This window comes from Canis lupus, chromosome 24, assembly GCF_003254725.2.
Source record: "Canis lupus dingo isolate Sandy chromosome 24, ASM325472v2, whole genome shotgun sequence".
Taxonomy (NCBI): Eukaryota; Metazoa; Chordata; class Mammalia; order Carnivora; family Canidae; genus Canis; species Canis lupus.
This window is the reverse complement of record NC_064266.1, coordinates 5,533,894-5,560,259: the sequence shown is the minus strand read 5'-3', so window position 1 is coordinate 5,560,259 and position 26,366 is coordinate 5,533,894. Positions and strand designations below refer to the sequence as shown.

The 26,366-nt window shown below is 36.9% G+C and overlaps 1 protein-coding gene across 2 annotated transcripts in view; it reads left to right on the top strand.

Annotated features, from left to right (window-relative positions):
* DSTN (destrin, actin depolymerizing factor) overlaps nucleotides 1–26,366 on the top strand; it is a 36,838-nt gene that overhangs the window by 2,741 nt on the left and 7,731 nt on the right. The window lies entirely within an intron of this gene.

The following is a 26,366-nucleotide window of genomic DNA, read 5'->3' as shown; positions in this document are numbered from 1 at the left end:
TAGTGCCTCTTGTAACCAATGGCATATGACGTTTATAGCATACTCTCTATGGCTCTCCGGGAGTAGGAGTATAATGTTGACCTTGAAATAGTAAAAGTCTGTATGATAATTCAGCCTTGCCCCAGTCAGAACTCTGCTGTAACAAACTGAGCTAATTGGCTCAGGATGAATTACAAATGCATTCTACCACTATGATTAGGAAAAATACCTTTACTTACAGTAATGTAGTGGAATAGGTTGGTCATGTGTTCATGTGCCTATTTAACATGAAAAACAGACTGTAAGGGATTGATTGACTTGTGACCTTTTTTGACTCCACATCAAGTTTTAACATAATTTACAAATTAATTTTGAAGCATGTTAAGCAGAGTACGCAGAAATAACAAGTCTTTTTGTATGAAAAATGAAAATAATTTTTTGCTGTATTTCAGGTTTCTGTGTTACCATTACAGCTAAATCTGCATCTTCTTCTGCATCCCATTCTCTTCCTGCCCCAGAGATAACAATTCCTGTGTCAAAGACGTAATGTACTGGTCAATTAAGGAGATTACTTTTTTAAGGCTATTGCAATTGGGAGAACATTAGTTAATAAGGAATGTCTCAAAAAAAAAAAAAAAAGACAAGGACCTGGGGCAAGTAAAACAGGGAGTCGTGAGGAACCACACAGGTCTTATCACAATAAACAAGAGCAGGATCTTTTTCTTACCAGTTTCCCAAAACGCAAAATGATGGAAGTGGATTTCTTAAACATCACTGATTTCCAGGCGCGCAAGGCTCAACTGAAATTAAAGTATTTCGTTCTCATTGATATTTCCAGATCTTTAGCTATGTATGTTTGCAGCCGAAATAATATATACTGTTTTGATGTGTTCTAAATTTCGTATAAATGTTATATGCTTTAGGTATCCTTTTGCAACTTGGTGAGTTTTTTGGGGAGGGAGATGATTTTTGGTTTTAACTGTAGCTATGGTTCTTTATATTAACCGCTAAATAGTTTCCATATTGTAACTACGTAAGTTTATCCATTCCCCTATTGATGAACATTTCCCCAGTTTTTCATCGTTTTATCTTTCTTTTGTCTATGTAAACAGTTTTGCAGTTGACAGTTTCCATATTTTATGTTACTTATGTTGCCCCAGTGAGTGTGTTCTTGGTATAGACCCAAAAGTGGAAGCCCTGGATTGGAGGGTGTGTGTTTATATTTTTTACTCTAAGTAGTTCTAGTTTGCATCCCATCAGCTACATTTATCAGCCTGTTTCTCCATTTCTTTTCACCACTTGGTATTATGAATCTTAAAACCTTTGCCAATCTGATGGGTGTGAAAATAACTTCTTACTCTTTTAATTTGTATTTCTCTTCATTAGTACTAAAGTATCTTTTTATGTTTATCGCAGCCTGTATTTTTACATGCATGTCCATCTGGTGAACCTGACATTATGTACTCATCATGTCTTCATCTAGGCTTATTTGTGGAGTCATAAAGTAAATCCAGTGTTAAAATCTTTAAGAATGTGATTGTCAATGTCAGAACTGCATACTGAGGACTGATATCTTTCTCTAGAACCTACATTTTTTGCATGCCTCTTAAGCTGCTAAGTAAGAGAAGTTAAATACCCTTCATTCTAGCCACTTGACATTGTCAGGCCCTGGTAGTGGTGGAATGCAGAATGATCCAGGATAGAGTTCCATCTTTGAGAGAGGCCATGGAGATTAACGTCCTCTACTTATCTCTTTCTTTTTTTGGGTAATTCATCCAGCCAGATGTTAAAAACAAACAAGCACTGGGGAATATATGGAAAAATCTCAGTGCTTTCCACTCAATTTGTGTGTGAACTTAAAATTAAAATGTCCCTAAAAAGAGAAAGTCTACTAAAAAAGAAACAAAACAAATAATTATGACCATTTTTCATCAGTAGAATTGGTTTAAATCGAGCTGATGTTTAACTTACTATCCAGGAAGACTCCAGACATTTTCATTTTTATGTTAATGTAACTTTATTTCAGTAATAACTAAGTTCTTTGCCATGAACACCATATTTGAAATTAGAAAAAAGTCTCAAAACTTGAAAAACTGTGGATTTAACACATATAAGGTGCTTTTATCTACAGAGCGAAAAGTAACGAGGCATAGTCTCTTTATTGTATTGCTTGCAATTTACATACCAAAACCACAAAGCCTGCTAAAGGAGTAGAAGATTGTTATTCACAAATTTGAGCTTCCTTCCCTTGTAGTATATCCCTCTCTACGTTGTCCATGAAAGACACACTCAAAAGATTTACACTTAACACTTCAGAAATATTTTAATCACAGTTTTTTATCTTTCTCTGCCTCCTTGTCTTGATGTTGGAAGGGAGTTGTCACTTGGCATTGTTGTGTTGCTGTTTATTTTTCTTGAAATTTTTACCTTTGGAGAAGTATAGCAAAATAAACATCAGATTGGTTCATTTCAGTAATACTTTGACAAACGAGTTACTTAATTCATCTTGGGGTCTTCTGTATAAATATCCTCCATGGCGTTGAGTAGTTTTTAGTCTAGAGTGATTCTTAACTCTTTAAAAACTCTTCTGGTAGTTGGCATCGTAATGCTTATGTGTTTTACCCTATTCCTTGATTTGCTTTGGTATGTTAAAATTGAAGAATCAGTTTTTTGTGTAAATCTTTAAAAAACAGTTGACTTAAATAAAAATGTGATTAAAACTCAGCTTTTAATATGTAGTTGAAAGTATGAAAAGGCAGAGAAAAAGCTGAGATTTTGGTCTTAGCATGAGAGAGGAGTGTCAGAGAATTCTTGTTCTGTTGTAACTGGGCATAGGATGAGCACTTCAAAGACAAACTCAGTGTATAAGATAGCAGGAACCCTACATTTGAAATTAATTTGTCATGTGTTCTTTTGGATTACATCAAAGAAAGACTATGTACTCTTTTCCATATTTTTGTGTTACTTTATAGGTTATTACTCCTGTTTGCCTTATTACAGAAAAGAAAGATGAGTTTCCTACCCGTATTCTTGTATTAGCATGTTTTCAGAAAAAAAAATCATCCACCTGTAACAAGTTGGCGTTTATTGTAAAATGGTTTCATGTGGTACATTTTTATGGTGGTGGAATTTTTGTGTACTGATAGAGCTAAAACTAAAGTGCAGGCAAATACAGGTAAGACTCCTTCAGTTTGCTAGGAAAGAATCTGTTACATCAGTTTTTTTGAAGCTCTAGAGCTCTGAGGATTTCTCAAACCATTGAAACCTTGTTTTAAGAATGTTGTAAGTGGGTGCCTGAGTGGTGCAGTCAGTTAAGCAGCTGACTCTTGATTTCCGCTCAGGTCATGATCTCAGGGTTCTGGATCAAGCTCCATATTGGGCTCCACAGAGTGGAGTCTGCTTGAGATTCTCTGTCTCTCCCTCTCCCCCCTCCTTTGCCCCCTCCCGCTTGTGCTCTCTTTCTCTCAAATTTTATTTATTTATTTAAAGATTTTACGACAGGGGGAGAGAGAGAGAGAGAGAGAGAGAGAGGGAGGGGCAGAGACACAGGCAGATGGAGAAGCAGGCTCCATGCAGCGAGCCTGATGTGGGACTCGATCCCAGGACCCCAGGATCACGCCCTGGGCCGAAGACAGGCGCTAAACCACCGAGCCATCCAGGGATCACTCAAATTTTTAAAAAATTTTACAAAAATGTTGTAAGTAATCTTGAAACCATTGTTATTGAATAGAAATAAAATGCAAGTTAAAAAGACATAAAAGGCAAGTTACATGTGTACTTATAAATCTTCTAATAGCCCCACTAAAAAAGTACCAAAAAAGGTGAAATTTATGTAACCCAATATATATCCACATTTAATCAATATAAAATTTAGACATTTCACATTTTTTCATATAAATTATTTAAAATCTAGTATATATTTTACAATTACAGCACATCTCAATTCAAATGCTCAATTTTCATTGGAAATATTTGATAGGTATCTAGATATATATTTTACACTTGAAAAGTAGATTCACATGCCTGAGTTGCTCAGAGCATGCTTACAAGTTTTCTAGTAATGGAATTGATAATCAACTTAAAATTTCACTTAATTGGGATCCCAGGGTGGCTCAGTGGTTTGGCGCCTGCCTTCAGCCCAGGGCATGATCCTGGGGTTTCAGGATCGAGTCCTACATCAGGCTTCCTGCATGGAGCCTGTTTCTCTCTCTGCCTGTGTCTCTGCCTCTCTCTCTCTCTGTGTCTCTAATGACTAAATAAATAAAATCTTTTTTTAAAAAATAAGATTTCAGTTAATTAAAATATAATTTAAACATACAGTTCCTCAGTCACATTTAATGAACTCACTAAACCACATGTAGTTAGCAGCAACTTTAATGAACCAGCCTCACACTTTGTGGATTAGCCTATTTAATTTGTAAAGGGAAGTTAACATGGGTACCAACACTGTGTTAGTCCTCTGCATTTCTGCATGAGTCAACGAAGGAGTACTAAGATAGCACATGAATTCCTTTTATGGTACTTATTAAGATACCTTGTAGAACTAAGCTATTGATCTCCTTAAGACAGGGTTTATGTAGTTCAGTAGCAAGATGCCTCTCTCATGGTAGGCCCACAACAAATGTTCCTGAAAGAGCATGAATGGGTGATTGAGAGGGCATTTGTAATTATTATTATTATTTTTTTTTAAAGATTTATTTATTTATTTATGATAGACATAGAGAGAGAGGCAGAGACACAGGAGGAGGGAGAAGCAGGCTCCATGCCAGGAGCCCGACGCGGGACTCAATCCCGGGACTTCAGGATCGCGCCCTGGGCCAAAGGCAGGCGCCAAACCGCTGAGCCACCCAGGGATCCCCGGCATTTGTAATTATAACAGGGACAGGTTCCCATGGATATGAATTTCTTTAATTTTTATACTTTCTATTCCCACATACTTTTTAATACAATGGAAATTGAAGTTTTAAGTACTAAACTAATTGAATATACCTCCCCTTTGTATACTGCATTACAATTTGATTTGAGTATTACAGTGAAAATCCTTTGAGATAAGACAAATATTATTAGAGTAATACCTTTAAAATAATTCTGGCATACAGACAAACCTCTCAGTAAATGCCAGTGCCCTTCTTCCCTTAAGAATGAAACTGAATGGGGACACCTGGGTGGCTCTGTTGATTAAACATCCTACTCTTGATTTTGGCTCAGGCTATCATATCATGGGTCATCAGATCAAGTCCCGGGTTGGGCTCCGTGTTGGGTGTGGACTTTTCTTAAGATTTTTTCTCTCCCTATTGCCCTCCCCACTAAAAAAATGAAAACTGAATGGTATTTGGTGCTCATTGAGACATCCTGAACCATGGAAAAGCACTTGAAAGCCTAACAAATGAAGGAAGGAGTAAGAATTAATGCCTTAGAGAACTTCCAAGTATTTATTATGTGTCAGGCATTGTGTTATACCTTCTCTCTTTCAATCCTCATAGCAACCCGATGAGGTAGATACTGTTATCATTTCTGTTAAACTATACTGAGAAGTGGTTAAGGGCATGGGCTCAGAGTGGGGCTGCCTAGGGTTTTTGAATTTTGGCTCTGCCACCTATTAACTATGGCCTTAGATAAGTTACTGATTATTCTGTGCCTCAGTTTCATCATTCCTCCAAATGGGTGTACCTACTGTCATGACAGTTTGGGTGATGCATGCAAGTAGTTTAAAAGCAATGCTTCCTATATAGTAAAGTGCTTATCAGTATTGGATGAAATGACATTAAACAACTTTAGATCCTAATTAGATTAACAGTCTTTTTTCTTTATATTCTGGTAACACCATCACATGCTTTAGCAATTGTAGATAAAATGAAAAGGGTGGAAGGAGTGCATTAGAACGTATTTCCAGTTGTTTTATTATTTCTTTAAACTAATGTTATTTTATTTGGATTATATATGATCAACTTCTTTTTACAATTGACTTTTAAATTTTATTTTTCAGGTGACTTAAAAAATTGTAGTATAGCTGACATACAATATTATGTTATTGGTTTTGAGATATATAAGGCGTATAATGAAAGGTTTGGCAATTATGTACATTATGAAATGCTCACTATAAGTGGTTACTATCTGTCATCATACATTATTGACTGTATTCCCTATGCTGTGCTCTACATATCTGTCCTTACATATTTTATAATTGGAAGCTTGTGCCTCTTAATCACCTTCACCTATTTCACCCATCTCCTCTCCTTTCCCCTCTGGCAGCCATCAGTTTGTTTTCTGTATTTATGACTCAATTTCTGTTGTTTGTTTTTTTGTTTTTGTTTTTTTTAGATTCCACATGTAAGTGAAATCCTATGGTATTTGTCTTTTCCTGTCTGACTTATTTCACTTAGGATAATACCCACTAGGACCATCTATGTTGTCAGGAATAGCGAGATTTCATTCTTTTCCATGGTGGAGTAATATTTCTGTATATACCATATCTTTTTTATCCATCTATCCATCAGTGGATACTTAGGTTGTTTCCATATCTTGGCTATTATAAATAATGTTGCAATAAGCATAGAAATGTATGTATCTTTTTGAATTAGTATTTTTGTTTCCTTCTAGCAAATACCCAGAAGTGGAATTACTGGGTTGTATATTTACTTTTTTGAGGAATCTCCATACTGTTTTCCATAGTGGCTGCACCAATTTACATTCCCACCAACAGTGCATGAGTGTTCCTTTTTCTCCACATCCTCACCAACACTTGTTATTCCTTGTCTTTTTGATATTAGTCATTCTGACTGGTATGAGGTGATGTCTCAGGTGATTTAATTCTTAATGTAAAAATATCTTGTTTTCCACTTAGTATTGTTCCTGGAGAAATTAATGTAGAATCAAACATTTCTTCATTGCTCTCAAGGTTTAGAATAGCACTCAATTTTTTTCAATAAATAGGTGAGAAATTATTATATGCCAAGAACTGATCCAGGTTTTAGGGATATAGTTCTAAAAAAGTCCTTTCCTTCCTTCCATCCTAATATGGTAGAGAGAGAGAGAGAGAGAGAGAGAGAGAGAGAGATAAAACAAAGAAAATGGCAAGATGGTGTCAGAATTGTTAAGAGGTATGCAGGAAATAGTGTAATCAATAGGGAGTACCAGAAGAGTTGGCTTCTTTTAGTCAGATTGTTAGAGAAGGCCATTGAGCTTGTAGAAAGGCCTTGAGAAGAGAATGAGCTTGACGTGCTGGGGACAAAAAAGGCTTGTGTAGCTGGAATTCAGTAAAGGGGGGGATAGAAAAGCAGGAAATGGATTGTAGGCAAGAGCTGGAACAGGAAGAGTCTATAGGCCAAGGTGAGGAATTTGAATTTTATTTTGATTGCACTAAGAAGCTATTGGGTATGTGATGGTGGGACAGAGTTAAGGTGTTAAGTAGTAGAATGAGATATGATTTATTCCTGTGGAGATGGGCAGGTGGGGACAAAACCTGACTTGAGACTATTGCTGTTATTCATCCAGTTGATGGTGGTAGCTTGGATTAGGATTGTTAGAAGTGGGATAATGAGGAGTGATTAGGTTGAATATATATTTTGGAGGTAGACCTGACAGGACTTACTGATAATTTGGGTGTGTGACACAAGAGAAAGATATCAAGGATAACTCTTAAGATTTAGACCTGAGGTATCAGGTAGTTAAAGTGAAAATGCAATTATTTGGCAAAAACTGAGGTTCTTAGAACTTTGAGGAATAACATATTGATCCAAAGGTATCATACATTTTTAAAATACCTTAATTTTGTATCTGATTATAATAATAAGGTATGTACATTGTAGAACATTAAGAAAAATTTAGTTGTAATGGAAGTTTCAACCAAAGTATTAACCTTCAGCGCATTCTCTTCTAGATCGCATTAAATATATGCTTATTCTTTCAGTAAATAATTATTTGGTGCCTCCTAGGAATGAGGCACTGTGGTAGGCTTTGGAGATTCAACAGTATACAAGACAAAGTCCCTGTCCTTATACATTCTAATGGGGGAGATAGGTAAAAACTAAGTAAACAAATGAATAAGATGACTGCAGACTGTAATGAGTTTATAATAGAAGTGAGGGAGAAAGTGAATATCCAGAGACTACTAGTATAGATTTTTCTTACACAGTTGAGTTCATCTGTAACAATTTTATATCCTTTTTTTCTCATATCCCAATGTGATAGGGGTGCCAGGCTAATTCAGTGGGGGGGGGGGGGGGAATAGTGTCTTCAACAAGTGGTGCTTGCACAATTGGATATCCACATGTAAGAGGATGGATTTGGATCCCTGTTTCACACTATATACAAAATGTAACCCAAAATGGCTCCTAGACCTAAATGTAAAAGCTAAAGCTGTATAACTCCTAAAAAGAAAACATAGGCATAAATCTTTGTGAGTTTGGGTTAGGGAGATTTTTTGGAGGAGTGGTTTGGACAAATTTTTTAGCATTTGTAGGCAAAGGCACAAGTGACAAAAATAGATCAGTTGGACTCTATTAGAATTACAGACTTTTTTTACATCAAAGAACACCATTAAGGAAGTGAGAAGACAACCCATAGAATGGGAGAAAATATTTGCAAATCATGTCTAACAAGGAACTTGTATCCAGAATATATTAAGGACTATTGCGACTCAGCAGTAAAAACGCAATTCAATCATGGACAAAGGCTTTCAGTAGACATTTCCTTAAGGAAGATATACAAATAGTTAATAAGCACATGAAAATATGCTCAAAATCATTAGCCATTGGGGAAATGCAAATCAAAACCACAGTGAGGTACTGCTATATACCTACTAGGATGGCTATAATAAAAAAAGACAATAATAATGTCGGCAAGGCTGTGGAAAAGGAAAAACCCCTATATGTTGTTGGTGGGAATGTAAAATGGTATAGCCACTTTTGGAAAATGTTTTAGCAGTTCCTTAAGAAGTTAAACTTGGGAATTGCCATTCACCCAGCGCTTTCACTCTTAAGTTATATACCAAGTGCAATAAAAAGGCCTATCTACATAAAAATTTGTACATGAATGTACATAATAGCATTATCCATAGTAGACCTCAAGTGTACACAACCCAGATTTCCATCAGCTGATGGTCAGATAGATAAAATGTAGTATATCCGTACAATAGAATATTATTTGTCAATAGAAAGAAATGAAGTACCAATTCATGCTACAACATGGATGAACCTCGAAAACATGCCGAGTAAAAGAAACCAGTCAGAAAAAGACCCATATTGTAGAATTCCATTTATATACAATATCCAGGGTCGATTTCAAGAGACAGGAAATAAAATAATGGTTGGATAGGTCTGAGGTGGGTGAGAGTGGGAAAGAAGAGCGATCACTCAGTACACAGTTTCTTTTTGGGATGTTCAAAATGTTCCAGATTAGATTGTGGTGGATGTACAATTTTGTGAATATACTAAAACCCACTGAATTTATACTTTTAAATGGGTAAGTTTTCTGGCATATTAAATATATAAAAACTATGTTTTTAATGGTATCATCCATGCACAGTGATGGCATTAAATCATCTCCCTATTTAATTTAAATCCATGATTGTAACTAATGCCTTTTTTTCCTTCCTCAAACAAAAAGTGTCACCTATTGCTGAACCAACCTACCAGTGCAGAAGCATAATAACAGAGAAAAATCATTTCCCCCATAAAACATGCCCATTGTTGGGCACCTGGGTGACTCAATAGGTTAAGTATCTGCCTTTGGCTCAGGTCATGATCCCAGAGTCCTGGGATCAAGCCTTGTATCAAGCTCCCTGCCTGGAGGGGAATCTCTTTCTCCCTCTCCCAACTTGTGCACACGTGCACTCTCTCACATTCTCTCTCAAATAAGATCTTTAAAAAAAAAAAAAAAAAAGCCTACTCAGGTTAGTAGTGATGTTTACAGAGTGATAGGATATGAGCATGTGATTTTCATGCATTACAAATATGTGTGCCATCTCATGTGAGTGTCCTTTACAGACCCAGCTTGGTTCTTCTCCAGTGCCTCCTCTTGGAGTTGTACCTGATTTCATTACCAGTTTTCATCTGAATCTGCTGGGGAATGGGACGATTCTGCTTTTGTTTCTTGGCCATGAATTGCTTGATCCTGAAAGTCTTGTGTGAAGACATTGCTTGGAATAGTCAACCACACATACCACGATAGCAGAGAAAAGGAGAGAGAATACTGTCATTTTTGCGCATAAATCTTTTCATTTGCATTATTTTTCAAAATACAGTTCTAGTTATGCAGTCACTGAGTCAAAAAGTTTGTGTATGTGTATATATTATTTCTAACTTTAAAAATATGTTCATAGAAAACGTGGAAAATATAGAAGACTAAAGAGAAGATAAAATTCACCTATATTTCCACTGATGGAGATAAAATTCCTTTCCTTTTCTCTATACTGTTTTACATAGTTGAGAAACACTGTGCATAAAACTTTATATTTACTTTCTTTTTTCACCTCAAGTAATGTTTCTTCCATGTCTTTATAAACTTTCCATAAGCATGATTTTGATAGCTACATCAACTATCTTGGAGGTTTACTGTACCTTTCTTTGTAATTCTCCTATTTTTGTTTATTTGGCTTTTGATATTATGCATATTATTCCCCCAGAATAAATTTCTTGAAGTGGGCTTACTGAGTTAAAGTGTCAAAGGGGGGCATCTGGGTGGCTCAGTGGTTGAGTGTCTGCCTTTGGCTCAGGGTGTGATCCCAGGTCTGGGGATCGAGTCCTGCATTCGGCTCCCTGCGAAGAGCCTGCTTCTCCCTCTGTGTCTCTGCTTCTTTCTCTGTGTTTCTCATGAATAAATGAATAAAGTCTTTGGGAAAAAAAACTGTCAAAGGATTTGGATTATTTTAAGGCTCTTAATGTAAATGGCCACATTGCTTTCTGAAAGGTATGAGTAAAACAGTTCCCTATGGTGGAAGACGAAGCTGGAAAAGTAGGTTGGTTCAGATAATAAAGGGCCTTCGGTGCTCTGTTAATGAATATGAACTTTATCTAGAGGTGCTTTGGAATTGGTCAATATTTTTAATATTGGGAGTGATAGGAGATGTTAAGAGTAGATGAGAAGTTGTAGATATGAAATATACATTTAAAGAAGAGTTGATAGGACTTAGAAATTGAGTGTGACCAGGGAACAAAAGTAGGTTAACCAACCACATTTATTCTCTTAGGTTCGTTGACATACTAGCTGATTATCCAGAGAGAAACCAAATTGTTAAACCAAAGAAAAATCTTTTGTCTTTAGCTTATTATGTGTTCGAAATGATCTTCCTCAAATGGAAGTAGAATATTTTTTATGTTGTTGTTGAAGTAAAGACTAGAAATAATGTATAATTTTTCCATTCAGTATAATTTACATGAAGTAAAATTTACCATGTTTAGTGTAAGTTCTGCAATTTTTGCAAATATACAGTTGTGTAACTACCATGACAAAATATAGAATAGTTCCTTTACTCCAGAAAGTTTCCTTATGTTAATCCTTTTTCCCCACCCCTAACCACTGATCTGTTCTTTGTCCCTATAATTTCACCTTTGCAAGAGTATCCTATAAATGAAATTATTCAATCAGACACTTTCAGTCCAGCTTCTTTTTACTTACCATAAAGCATTTGTGCATCAGCAGTTTGTTCTTTTTATTGTGAGTAGTATTCCCCTTTGGAGGAATAGAGTCCTTTTTAATTATTTCCTTTGAAGGGTGAGACAGAATACTGTAGAGATCTTTTTTCTTTTCCTGTACCGATAAATGCTTGAAACAGTCATTCTCTCCATCTTGTTGTAACTACTGATAGATACGTCTTATTATTACCCAGTGCTCTAGGGCACCTGGGTGGCTCAGTCGGTTGAGTGTCTGACTCTTGATCTCAGCTTGGGTCTTGATCTCGGGGTCATGAATTTGGGCCCCATGTTGGGCTCTGTGCTGAGAGTGGAGCTTACTTAAAAAAAAAAATAGTGCTCTTATATTTTCAATTGTGGAATCAAACAACTATTTAATAGGCATGTAGATTGTACAACTTTTGAAATGTGTATTTTTTATGGGATATTGATTTCTTAAACGTTATACTCTTTGCATGTTGATTATTATATACATTAAGGTCTCCATCATTTATTCTGAAATTAAGTGAAACATATATCAGGCATTGTTTTAAAAAACAGTATATCTGTGACTTTTAAAACAATACTAAGTAGAGATCTTATATAGATTAAGTAAATATTTAATAAGCAGCTTCACAGTTTTAACTAGATGGGAGGTTGCATGTGTTAGGGGGAATTGATAAAGATACTAAGACTTAAGGTGATCTCATTGTGGTATTGATTTGTGTTTCTGTGATGATTAGTGATGTTGAACACTTTCATCTATCTGTTGGCCATCTGTATGTCTTTAGAAAAATGTCTGTTTAGATCCTCTGCCCATTTTTAAATTGGATTGTTTGCTTTTTTGCTATTGAGTTATCTAAATTCTTCATATGTTTTGAATATTGACCGCTTATCAGATATATGATTTGCCAATATTTTCTTCCATTTGGTAGTTTGCCTTTTTATTTTGTTGCTGGTTTTCTTTGTTGTGCAGAAGCATTTTAGTTTGATGTAGTCCCCCTTATTTATTTTTGCTTTTGTTGCCTTTCCATTTGCTATTAAACTAAAAAATCATCACCAAGACCTACATTAAGGAGCTTACCTCCTGTTTTTTCTTTTAGTTATGATTTCAGGTGTTACATTGAAGTCTTTAATTCATTTTGAGTTAATTTCTGTGAATGGTGTAAGACAGTGGTCTAGTTTAATTCTTTTGTATGTGGCTGTCCAGTTTTAAAACACCATTTTTTGAGGAGACTGTCCTTTCCCCCAACGTATATTCTTGGCTTCATTGTTGTAAATGAATTGACTAAATATGCATTGAATGGCTATTATCAAAAAGACAAGAACTAGCAAGTGTTGGTGAAGATGTGGAGGAAAGGGAACCCTTGTGCACTATTGGTGGGAATGTAAATTGGCGCAGCTATTATTGAAAACAATATGGAGGTTCCTCAAAAAATTGAAAATGGACCTACCGTATGATCCAGTAACTCCACTTTTGAGTTTATCCAAAGGAGACAAAAACTCAAAAAGATGAATGTACCCCATGTTCATTGCAGCATTACTTGCAGTAGCCAAGGCATGGAAACAACCCAAATGTCCGTGGATGGATGATGGATAAGAAAATGTGGCATGTGCATGTGGGCTGTAAAAAAGATTTTGTCATTTGCAACAATATGAGGGGACCTTGAAGGCATTATGCTATGTGAAATAAGACAGAAAGACAAATACTGGATAATCTCACTTATATGTGGAATCTAAAACAAAATCCCCCCCTGCCCTTAACTCATAGATACAGAGAATAGGCTGTGCTGTCCCTGTATGCTTCTGGCTGCACCACTCGTATTGTCATGGTCTCTGGGGATGGTGTCACCCACACTGTGGCCACCTATGAAGGGTATGCCCTGCCTCACACCATCCTGTGCCTGGACCTGGCTGCCTGGGACCTGACAGACTACCTCATGAAGATCCTCGTGGACTAGTACAGAGGACAGATTGGTGATTGCCAGAGATGGTCAAAAATGGTTGAATGTGGTCAAAAGATAAAAACTTCCAGTTACAAAATAAATAAGCATGGGGATGTAATGTATAGCCTGGCAGCTATAGTTAATAATGCTGTATTATATGAAAACTGCTAAGAGGGCAGCCCCCATGGCGCAGCAGTTTAGTGCTGCCTGCAGCCCGAGGTGTGATCCTGGAGACCCAGGATCGAGTCCCACGTTGGGCTCCCTGCATGGAGCCTGCTTCTCCCTCTGCCTGTGTCTCTGCCCTTCTCTCTCTCTCTGTGTGTGTGTGTGTGTGTGTCTATGAATAAATAAATAAAATCTTTAAAAAAAAAACTGCTAAGAGAGTAAATCTCTAAAGTTCTTTATAAGAAAAGTAACTGGTGATGGATGTTACCTAGACTTTTTGTGGTGATCATTTCACAGTATACCAAGTATTGAATCATGCTGTATACTTGAAACTAATATATGTCAATTTATAGCTCAAACAGCTCTGTGTTGTTATCATTATGAAAACATTCATGTTGGGCAGCCCCGGTGGCGCAGCGGTTTAGCGCCACCTGCAGCCCAGGGCATGATCATGGAGACCCTGGATCGAGTCCCACGTCAGGCTCCCTGTATGGAGCCTGCTTCTCCCTCTGCCTGTGTCTCTGCCTCTCTCTCTCTCTCTCTCTCTCTCTCTCTCTCTCTCTGTCTCTATGAATAAATAAATAAAATCTTTAAAAAAAAGAAAACATTCATGTTTCCCTGATATGATTAGGTAATGAATTGTTACTTATGAAATCAAATTCTGTAAAATTTTTCCATCTTTACAAGTTTTTTCTTGTCAATCCGTTATGAGGAGTCTGAAAAAGTAGGAACATTATACATTTATGTAAACAGTATTTTAGAGGACTAAAGTTCTACATCTTTAAGAAAAAGACAATAATAATAGCTAATCTCATCAGGGCCAAAATATTCCAGCAGAAATCAATAAAAATTACTTAGAAGATTTTTTTGCTTTATTTTTTCCTGAAAATACTGAAGTTTTGAAATGAATGATTTTCCTTGCTGTAAATTGGAGAATTGAACTATAAAAAGAATGAGAAAAAATATATCAAAGGCAATAGTGCATTTCATAAATATTTTATGGGATAATCATTTTTCAAAACTTGATAAAGTAGATGATCGTTCTGAGGTTGAAGAAAAAGGTACTGAGTTCTTGCACTTAAGGAGCACAGTCTAAGTGAGAATCACACAAACAATAGTTAATCACAGTAGTAGATAGTACTATGATAGAAATAATTGCATTCTGTGTTAATACATAGAAGAATCCTATAACTTAGATTAGAGATGGTAATTGAGGGACCAACTAAGAGATAGCTTCCCAGAGGAGGAGATGCCTGAGCTGAGACCCTGAAGGATTTGACTAGCTGAAGAGGACAGTAAAACATCTGAAAAGAACATGGTGTATCCAGAGAATCATAGAGTTATACGTGGCTGGGATTAAGGGGAACGTGTTGAGAAAAAGTGGGAAAAGAGGCTGCAGAAATAGTCCATAGAGGGCTTGACCCGGCATGAATTTTGTCCTGAAGAAAATTTGAACCTTGAAAGAAAACAGTAAAAGTGTAGGACTGTTTGCCAGTGTGCTTACTATCCCTAGCTTGCCCCCTTCCCATTTTTCTGTCTGGTTTTTTTTGTGGGGAGAAGTGAGGAATATTATTTTCTCTATCAGGCTTATAAAACTTGTTGCCACTTTTCCTGCCCTCCAAACTTTCTGACTTCTGCTTCCCAGTTGGCGGTGGTGAGAGAGGAGTGGGTATATCTGTTAACAAATCTGATCAGGATTGCCAAAAGATTGCTTGCAATCTGAATGAAATGGATTATTTTTAGCAGCTGGGCATTATTGTCTAATCCACTTGCACTGTTGAGATGACTTTCTGTAAGGTTTTTTGTTTTTTGTTTTTTTCTTTCTTGTGGGGGTATGGGTGGTGTTTCACAGAGTTTAGGTTACTTTTCCCACTAAGATGTAACTATAAAATTGTTTTAGTGGAACTCTAAAATTAACATAGAGCTAATAGAATGCTATTTGGTCTGCATGGGCTATCTCAAGGACACTGTGCTTTGCTAGGAGGTGAATGAAGGACTTTTATAATTGGAAATTGTTTTCGGGAATGAATGTATTAAGGCAGAGAGTTAATGTGGAACATTTTCTAGATCCCTGATAGTTTATGTTAACTTTGTGCAAATTACAAAGCAATGTTTCCTTTCGTGATGTTGCCTCAGGAGACAAGCAGATGGCACTCCTCGGATAGTTGAAGCCCTATAGACACATCCCTTGGCTAGTGGAACATGAACTTGAATGTAGCTCTATCTTGCACTCTTAAGCAAGGCAGAATCTGTAACTGTATTCAGCAGCTCCAGACATTTTGAACTTGTCAAGGGATTGAGGATTTGCTGTACACTGAAGTGTACAGGGTAGGGACAAACTTTAGAACAAGCCTATTAGCTTGCCCTGTAGACCCCAGTTGTCATCATTGTAGATTTTGACTTATGGGTATAAGTGATAGTTGTGCCTAGAATGTTAAGTGATAGTGTAACTGAATCTTGACTGTGTTAGAGAAGACTGTTAAGCAATTTGCTCTTGCATGTCTTTGCTGTGCAACCATTCAATGGTTATGGGATGAAAGAAGAGATATACATCAAATGTCAGTATGGTTTTTTAATTTGTAGTTCTGGATATCAGGATAGAAAGTACTGTTTCAAATAGAAGTTCCATACCCAAAGGCTTCATTAACAATCAGCCACATTGGTAACTAGAAGGAGTTTAAGAAGCTTTGACCAGGTTTTCTGGTTCATAATAATATGAGTCTTCAATCACTGAATGGTACCATCGACAGGCACTATATTTAGGTGATCTATTTATGTTATCAGTCTTCTTAAGTTAGGATGATCAAAACTCAGATTTTACAGATGACGAGACTGAGGTTTAGAGAAGTTAACTAACTTGTTCATATTATAAGATTTGAGTAAGATAGATTCACTATGCTTTTTCCTCTAAAAAGTCTTCTAAGATTAAATGTTCCAAATTCTGTGTATAAGAAAGAGAAACACAGCAAATTGAAAAAAAATTACATACCTGATTTTATTAGTTTATTTAAAACATGCATTCCCCATTAATTATAAAATTCTTCTGGTGCCTCTGTGGCTCAGTCAGTTGAGTGTCTGACTCTTGATTTTGGCTCAGGTCATGATCTCAGGGTCATGGGATCAAGCCCGGCTCAGGCTCCACACTCAGTGTGGAGTCTGCTTCTCTCCCTTCCCCTACTAACTCTCTCTCTCTCACTCAAAAATAAAATCTTAAAAAAAAAAAAAAAAAGTAAAAACTTTTTGTTATGTGATCTGTGTGAATTAAAATGTTTGCTTAAGTCAGGCCTTCTTGTCCAAAGCTCTATGACTGTTCTTCATTTTGGTTGTTTTGATTCTTCCAAATCAACACTCAGGATATTCCAACAAACAAAAAGTCTTATCTGTATTTCCCTTCAAGATTGCTTCCTTTCCCCCAGAAATATTTGACCATAATTATTAGTTAACGAGAATTGAGATCTTTGCCCTGTCACCGTATAGAATAACTAAGGTTCCTGATGGCACGAATCCAAAAGCTAAATAATATACTGTTTTTCTAAGACAGAAAACTATGTAATATGTCTTATAAATTTACCTAAAACATACTATTAAAAGTTAATTTTATATAGCATTTTAAGTTAAATTATTTAAAGTAATAAAAATTTAGTTCCTCAGTTGCGTTAGCCTCATTTCATGTGCTCAACAGCCATGTGTGGTAGTGGCTACCATATTGGAAAGTGCAGATACAGAACATTTGCATTATCACAGAAAGTTTTTTTGGGCAGCATGGCTCTCTGAAACAGTGGGACTGAGGATTTCATAGATCAGTCCGACTTCAAGGGACCGGTGGTGGAGTATCTTAGCATTCATTTACATATGGTCACCGATTTTTCCTGTTTTCAATATAATAACTAAGCTAGAAAGTTCTGTTGTTTACCTTCTCCAGAGAATAAACTCCAGAAGTCCACAGATTGATGGCCGGGTGGAATTCAAGGAGGGATTTAGGGACCTAAGTGCGTCTCCGACTAATATCACTCATTCTTCCTATTTTGAACTTCCATATTTCTTCTGTTCTTTTGTCTTTATGGGCTAATGTTTTTTTTTTTCCTTCTTTTTTTAATCCTCTTTTTGTGCTTCATTAGAGTTTCCATAGAGAGATGGATGTATGTATTGAGCCCTCACAGCAGGACCTGTGAGGCTCTTAACATTTTTATGTAGAAATGTGCCAGAAGCACTTGTCACTCTTTTCAGTTGTTGTCTCAGTATTATTGCTCAGAAGCATCAGTAGTAGTAGCCAAAAGCCCAAATATTTTGTAGTCTGTCATTTTTATTTTGGCTGTTGTACAAGGCATGGTATAAATAAAGGAGAATCATGAAGCCATTGTTAAACTCTCCAACTCTTTTGATTATGCTTATCTTGGGTGTTTAAGGGGTAGGTAGGTTGAGGAAGGAACTAATGCCTGATTTCTGCCAGGTGTTTATAAATTTTAGGTTGTATTTGTCTGCTATGCATTATCCTACTTTCAAATATTCCAGACTCTTCTTAGCTCAGAAAAATAATTTTAAAAGAATTAATACTTTCTTGAAGTAGGAAATGAACTTTCATTCCTGTTTTCTTCAGTGAGGATTGTGTAGTTGGCAAAGTCAAATATCCTACTTCAGTTAGTAGTATAGAAATAGACCGTTTATGGTATCCTGGTTTAGGATGGACTGCTGTAAATCATTAGTTTTGGGGCTGATTAATTGTTTACAAAAATTAAACTGGAAAACTTGATGCTCCTTTAAAAAATTATGGCCTTTGTGCTAGAATTGTTGAGAAAATTGTTGTTTTAAGTGTGTTCTGTCATTTGCAGTTACTAAAATACCTAGTGTTGCATGTTCTCTGTAGCATTTACTTCACCTTCTGTTTGGGGGTAGTAACTTTATTTAAGAAGTGCACACTGAGTGAATCTTGAGCATTAAGGCGGTGCCTCAGATGCATTCATTTAATCCCTGCATCAGTGTTTTACAAAAGCTCTGTGAGTAGAGACTCCGAGAAGAGACTCCCGTTTGAGATCTGTTATATTTCATGAGCACATTAAAAACTGGTAGTCAGTGAGATAAACTAGAGTGAAGTAATTACTTAATAGCAACTGTTTTGACACGAGGGTGGAGTTCTAAGAGCAAACTGTTATTTTCCAGTGGCCACTGGTACAGATCACACAGAAACTGAAGTCGTAGATTCCTATCTTTTTAAGGCTAATCACCGTGCTCTTGTGGTGATCTATTTTCTCCAGATTTTCCTTCCCAGCTGTGCAGCAATTTTTGGTGCTATGTTTTGAATATCCTTTAACGGTCTTTATTGTTAAAACTTTGCACTTGAACATAGTAACTTCAAATAAATTTAAAATCAAAACTGAATTTGATTTTCTTTTTTAAAATAGACTTTCAATTTCTTGACAGCTAAGCAGTTAGTATTTTAGTAATCTAACATTTTAGAAATACTGAAAAATGAGATTTATGGGAGAGGTCCTTTTCTATTAGGAAAAGTACATTGTAGAAAACAGATGAGGGCAGCCTCCTGGGTGGCTCAGCAGTTTAGCACCTGCTTCAGCCCAGGGTGTGATCCTGGAGACCTGGGATCGAGTCCTACATCAGGCTCTGTGCATGGCACCCGCTTCTCCCTCTGCCTGTGTCTCTGCCTCTCTGTTTCTCTCTGTGTCTCTCATGAATAAATAAGTAAAATCTTAAAAAAAAAAATAAAACATGATTCTGTAGATCAGTTTTACATTTGTTTTTAAGGTTTGCTGTAATGTGTCTTAGTGGTAACAAATCCACTGAAATTAATACTTTCACAGGAGTGCTTAACCATCATCCTAGATGAACTGTTTTCAATATAATTGGCTTCTTTTATAATGATAGGTATTTTACTTGAAACATCCTTTTGAGAAAGGACCCATAGGCTTCACCAGGGGTCCATGGCACAAAAAAATGCTTTGACTTTGGGCCCATTTTTATTATTTTATTATTTTTTATTTATTTACTTTTGGGCCCATTTTTATAAGGTGATCTTATCACTACTGCTTCATTATAAAATTTAGACCTGTGGGCAAAGAAGTAAAAAAAAGATGAGCTAAGATTTAATTATAGTTTTTGAAATTTTATTTTATTTTTTTCTTGAAATTTTAGAACCCACAGTTTAGCGATCTTCACCTGGAGCTTGTTACTGGAAATGTAGAACTTCAGATTCCAGCCCAGATATTTGGAATCAGAATCTATAAAATCTGCATTTTAACAAGATCCCCAGGAGATTCCTGTGTACTTTAAAGTTCAATAACTCCTCTAGTGCACCCCCCTAAATAAATTTGTTGAGGGAACTAGTGTACTTCAGAGATGTTCAGTGACACACCCAGGGTAACAGTGCAAAAGCTTGGATACAGCTAGTGCTCTCATAATTCTGGTGCTTTCATTTCAAGTGGTCTTTTGGCCTCTAAGATGTTAATTAATAAACTGTAGTTACTTAAGGATTATTGCATAAAATCCTCCTGCAAATCTTTACCCCAACTTCCCAATGCATCAAGGGTAAAAGAGCTCCCAGCTTGTTGAGAGGAGCTGTGCTGGGTTAGATTAGAGGTTAGGAAGGGAGGGGTCCTGGGACAGTGTTGGGCCAGCCATAAGACCTGAATTCCTTGCTTTCTCTGTCCTCATGGTTTTAGTTTTACTTTATAAAAATTAAGAACCTAGGGCTAGTTGTTTAATCATCCATATCCGTGCTCTTTCAAGGGTATACTAGGTAAATCAAGGTGTAACAAACTTAAGCATATAGATTTATTACAATTTAATAGTATACAATAGTATTAGAAGTATACACATTACCTGATGAGTTTTTCATTATTTTCATGAATAGTATTATGTATCATAATACTAACAGAATTTAATTTCATAACACTACTAGTGGTAGAGGACCATATTTCTTTAATATCAAAGCTTCTAAAGCCGCCCTATGGAAAAAGGTGAGAAAGTAAGCATTTGATGAAATCCTAAGCACTGAACTATACACTTTATTCTGACTCCTTCCTTTTCACCTTCCCTCTTCCAGCCAGTTGTTGTTAAGTACAGTTATTTGTACCTTTAGAGTATTGGCATCTAGCCCTCCTCCTCTTTACTGTTCCCACTACCTTGATGAAGGCCTTGATCATGTCTTGCCTTGCCTATTGAATTAGTCTTTTAGGTTAATTCAGTCATCTTACTTTTCTTTTTAAAAATATCAAGGGTCTCCAAACTCAACCTTCCATTCTTGCCTCTTCCACCCAAAGTCAGTCCACATCTCCATTTCTTCCTCCCTTACCCTCTTCTCATAGTGTATGTACCAGGCTTGCTTTTTCAGAAATTATCTTCATCCTCCCTTCAGTCCTCCTATTTTGGAGAGCTTTAAGTCAGCTTACATGTGAAATCCTCCCTGACTCCCTGACTGCCTGCATCCCCTCTGACCCCTCATTTAATCTCTGCCTTCTTTAAATTCCCAGTAGAGTTTATCAAGGAATAATAAAAGTTTTTACCAAATATTGAAGCTTTATATATGCTATTTTTATCTTCTCCATTAGTCAAATAAACTTCCTTGGGGTCTTGGGAAATCTTTGATTTCCTCAGAGGAATGCAGTAGTGAAAAAAGCAGACATGGTCTGTCCTAAGTAACTTACAGCCTATTTGGGGAGACAGTCATTAATTAAATAATCTTAAAGAGAGAACACTGAGGGTATTTATCCAAAAAATACAAAAGTACTAATTCAAAGGAATACATGCCCCCTGTGTTTATTGTGGCATTATTTATAATAGCCAGATTATGGAAGCAGCCTAAATGTCTTTCTATAGATGAATGGATAAAGAAGTGTGTATATGTATGTGTGTATACACACACATACAATGGGATATTATCCAGCCATATAAAGAAATGAAATATTGCCATTTGCAACAACATGGATAGAGCTAGAGAGTATAATGCTAAGTGAAATAAGTCAGTCCTAGAGGGGAGGTGAGTAAGGTAATGGATGCAGTAGGTGATGAGGATTAAAGAGTACACTTATCATGATGAGTGCTTAGTGATGTGTAGAATTGTTAAATCACTAATTGTATACCTGAAGCTAATATAACATTGTATCTTAATTATACTGGAATTAAAATAAACTTAATTTAAAAATAAACAGAACGTTGAAACTGTGGTAAATGCTATGATGTAGAGATTCATGGTGTCCTGGGAGCAGGTTATAGTGGTTTTGACCCAGACAGAATTTTTGCAAAGTAAGAATTAAGATGAGATCTGAATAGTGAATTAGGTAAAGGGTAGGGAAGTGCTGTCCAGGCAGGGCGTATAGTATGAGAGAAGGTGGGAGAGAGCAAGACCAGTGTAAACCACTAAGAGAAGGCCAGGGTAACGAGATTACAGAGCTTGTGTGATATAAAATAAGGCTGGAGAGGTGGGTAGGACTCAAGTATGTTAAAGAATAATTACTATTTATTCCCTTAGATCAGTGGAAAGCCATTGAAATATTTTAAGCATGGGATTGAATTTTGTTTCGGATCTCTGGCTGCAATGTAGAAGCTGAATTGGAGGGTGGAGGGGATCAGCAGTGGGCATGGGCAGTCTCTTGTATTTGAACAACTGTGGTGTAGTGCATTAAACCTAAAATCTTAGTGGCTCAACACAGAAAAGACTTCTCTCTATCATGCAGAGTTGAGGAGAGTCAGCAGCCCTCTTCTATCTTAAAGTATGTCCACCAAGGTCCTCGAAGACAGAGCTTGAAGATCATTTTTGAAGAGCCAGGACTGGAAGTTGTTTGTCTCACTGTGCTCACCTCTTGCTGAGTAGAACTCTGGGGCCCCAGCTGAATTTACAAGGAAGGCTGGGGAATGTAGTCTTCCTATGTGGCCACAAAGAGGAACCAGTGTGGTGTACACATACCTTGATCTGTCTCCCTTGCAGCCACTTGGGCTTTATTTTAACATTTCAGATAACAGAAAGTGGTAGCTTGGGCTGGGGGAGAGGTAACAGAGATGGAGAGAGCTGAATGTCTTGGAAAAATATTTGAAAAGCCAGAGAGCCAGGTGAGCTGAGGGAGAAGGCACTGTTGAGGGTATCTCATAGGTTTGGAATCTGTGTAACCAGAATGATGGTATGTACTGAGAAAGGAAGACTGGCTAAAGGGGACTTTGGACAGGCTAAGCGTCAGATCTCTTTTGACACATCCAGTTGGAGATGTTAGATAGGAAATTGAATATAAAGCAGTTCAGAAAAGCAGATCTGAACAATATGCAAGTCATTTGGATTAGATGATTGAAATTTTAAGCATGGATAAAGTCTCCTAGGGAGAATGCAGAGTCCTTCCTTTCCATCTAACTGCCATCAACACCCATGTACTGCCAGATTGTTCTCCCGCCAGCCTTTCTGCCATCAGCTGAACCTTCAGAGGTCCTTAAAGCCCCTTTGCTTGTCCTCAGGTGATTCCCTTTGGAACTCCCCGTAACAGCTGTTCTGAATCTTTACCTAATATTCCCTCAAACCCCTGCTCTACTTCTGGTTTATATTTCACAGAGAAAATGGAGGTTTTCTAGTTTTTAGCAGTGTATCTATCTTCCTTTTCTGTTACCCTCTCTCTCTTTTTTTTTTAAGATTTTATTTATTTGTTCATGAGAGACCCAGAGAGAGAGAGAGAGAGAGAGAGAGAGAGAGAGAGGCAGAGACACCGGCAGAGGGAGAAGCAGGCTCCATGCAGGGAGCCCGATGTGGGACTTGATCCCTGGACTCCAGGACCACGCCCTGGGCCAAAGGCAGGTGCTAAACCGCTGAGCCACTCTGAGATCTCCTCCGTTACCCTCCCTTTTCTTATTTTAGAGGAAAAAGGTTTCTACCACTATCCAAAAGTAGAGCAAGCCTGTGAAACCTTTCATAAGCTAGAATGGTGTAGCGATTACCATTAATTTCTATGGAAAAAATTCTGAGCATTTCCAGACCCAAACATAACCTTTCTTGGGCTCTTTTGATACCTTAGGACACATCTTGGTTACTGCTGAACAAAATAAATTGAGATATATCACAGATGCTCATAGACAAGAGTTTAAAGCTGTGGTGGCTTGATGTGGAGATGCTGAGTTGTAGATCTGGGGAGGGAGGTTGGTGGCGCCACCACTCTCACTGCTTGGGGTCCACACTGCACTGCCTCCATACAAATGCTGAATGCTATATTGGCTTTTTGTATTTTTTTTGTAAACAGGAATATCGTTAGATTTCTATTGGTCTGTGAAAACAGGTACTAATGCAAGTCTTTCGTAAAAGCAAATTGATATAACTTGAACTTTTGAAAATTGAGGAATATTTGTATATTCTTTTTTTTTTTTTAAAGATTTTATTCATGAGAGACACAGAGAGAGGGGCAGAGACACAGGCAGAGGGAGAAGCAGGCTCCATATAGGGAGCCCAATATGGGATTTGATTTTATACATTTACTACCTCATGAATGTCTATGAACAAAGTATGGATTAGATTAGATAGGATTGAAGTAGATTATGATTAAATGTGGATTAGATTAGATAGAAATGAAGTGTATTATAGTTCTTTTAATAAATGAAATGATTAAATGGCCCAATTACCTGAATATTAAGGAAATGCTAGGATCTCAGTGCATTTTAACCCCCAGAATTCTTTTTTTTCTTTTTTTAAAGATTTTATTCATGAGAGACAGAGGCAGAGAGAGAGGCAGCCTCCTTTAAGGGGAGCCCAGTGTGGGACTCCATTCCAGGACCCCAGGATCACAATTTGAGCCAAAGGCAGATGCTCAGCCACTGAGTCACTCAGGTGCCCCAACCCCCAGAATTCTTACGTGTGTTTTTAAGTAACGGCTTTAGTAAGCTATATTATTCACATATCATAAAGTATGATTCAGTGGTTTTCAGTATTTCCAGAGTTGTACATCCATCACCACTGTCAAATCCCAGAGCATTCATCACACCACAAAGAAACCCCATGCCGATTAGCGGTCAGTCCCACTCTTTTTCCCCTTAAGCTCCTAGAAACCATTGATCTACTTCCTGCCCATGGATTTGCCTATTTTGAACATTTCATAGAAATGGAATCATGCAATATGTGGCCTTTTGTATCTTGCTTTTTTTCACTTAGCATAATGTTTTTCAAGGTTTATCCATGTTATAACATATAATACTACTTTTTAATGGCTGAATAATATTCCAAATGTGGATAGTACCACATTCTGTTTATCCATTCAGTTGATAAATATTCTTTCTTCCACTTTTTAGCTATTAGGAACCATGCTGCTCTGAGCATTTGAGTACAAGCTTTTATATGGACATATGTTTTCATTTCTCTTGTGTGTATACCTAGGAGTGGTATTGATAGGTATGAACTCCACGTTTAGCTTTTTGAGAAGCTGCCAAACTGTTTCCTGAAGCAGCTGCACTGTTTCACAGTTCTGTCTGCAACGTGGAAGGGTCCAGTGTCTCAACAGCCTCACCAACATTTGTTACTGCTCTCTCGGCCATTATAGTCATCCTAGTGGGTGTAAAATAGTGGTTTTGATCCTTGATCCTTGTGGTTTTGATACGTAGTTCCCTAATGGCTAATGATGTTGACCACTTTTTCCAAGTGCTTACTGACCATTTTTATATCTTTTTGGAGGAAATGTCTATTCTGATCTTTATGCATTTTTAATTTGGGTCATCTTTTTTATTTTTGAGTTATTTGGAGTCTTAATTCTGGATACGAGTTCTTACTGGTAATATGATTTGCAAATATTTTCTCATATGTGGGCTGTCCTCTCTTTTTTTTTTTTTAAAGATAATTATTTTAGAGAGAAAGAGCAGTGGAGAGGGGCAGTGGGAGGAGGAGAGAGAATCTCTAGCAGGCTCCTCACTGAGTGCGGAGCATGACACAGAATTTGATCTCATAACCCTGAGTTGAAACCAAGAGTTAGATACTTAACTGACTAAGCCATCCAGGTGCCCCGTCCTTTCATTTATAGTTCTTGCTTTAGAAAAGCTAACATGCAAACCACCAGAGTTGATGAAACATCGAAAATTATGGCTTAAGTAAAGTTAATGCAAAAAGAACACTCCTTAAAGAAGATAAAGATTAAAAACTCAATTGAGACCTTTTGCTGTCAGGGTCACATTTTAGAATAACGAGTGTAACGTGGTAAAAGGGTAGTTTTTCTGATCAGTACGATCATAAATTAAACTCTTCTTTTTATGGCAGTAAGCATTTTCTTATCCTTTTTAAAATTGAGATACCATAGACTAACGTTGTGTAAGCTGAAGATGTACAAGGTGTTGATTGCGTTGTTGCATTTCTGTACTGCAGTATGATAATTACCGTAATGCCTCCGTCATGTCACATAATTATCGTGTCTTTTTTGTGGTTAAAACAATTAAGATCTGGTGATCTTAATTTAAAACTTGGAGATTTTATAAGTGAAATTTTAAAGGCATATGATTAATATGTTACTAAATATTAATCACATAATTTTGAAATATGCATAGAACAAAGGCCTTTTAATTCATTAGAGAAAGATACGCTGGTGGGATGGAATTTTCCCAACACAGCCACTCTATCCATGTGCTATGCATTGATTTTTGGGTATTAGTAATATCCAAACTGGGGAGGTGACTACTCCCAGCCAGGGTTCTGAGCAATCTCTTTAAGAGG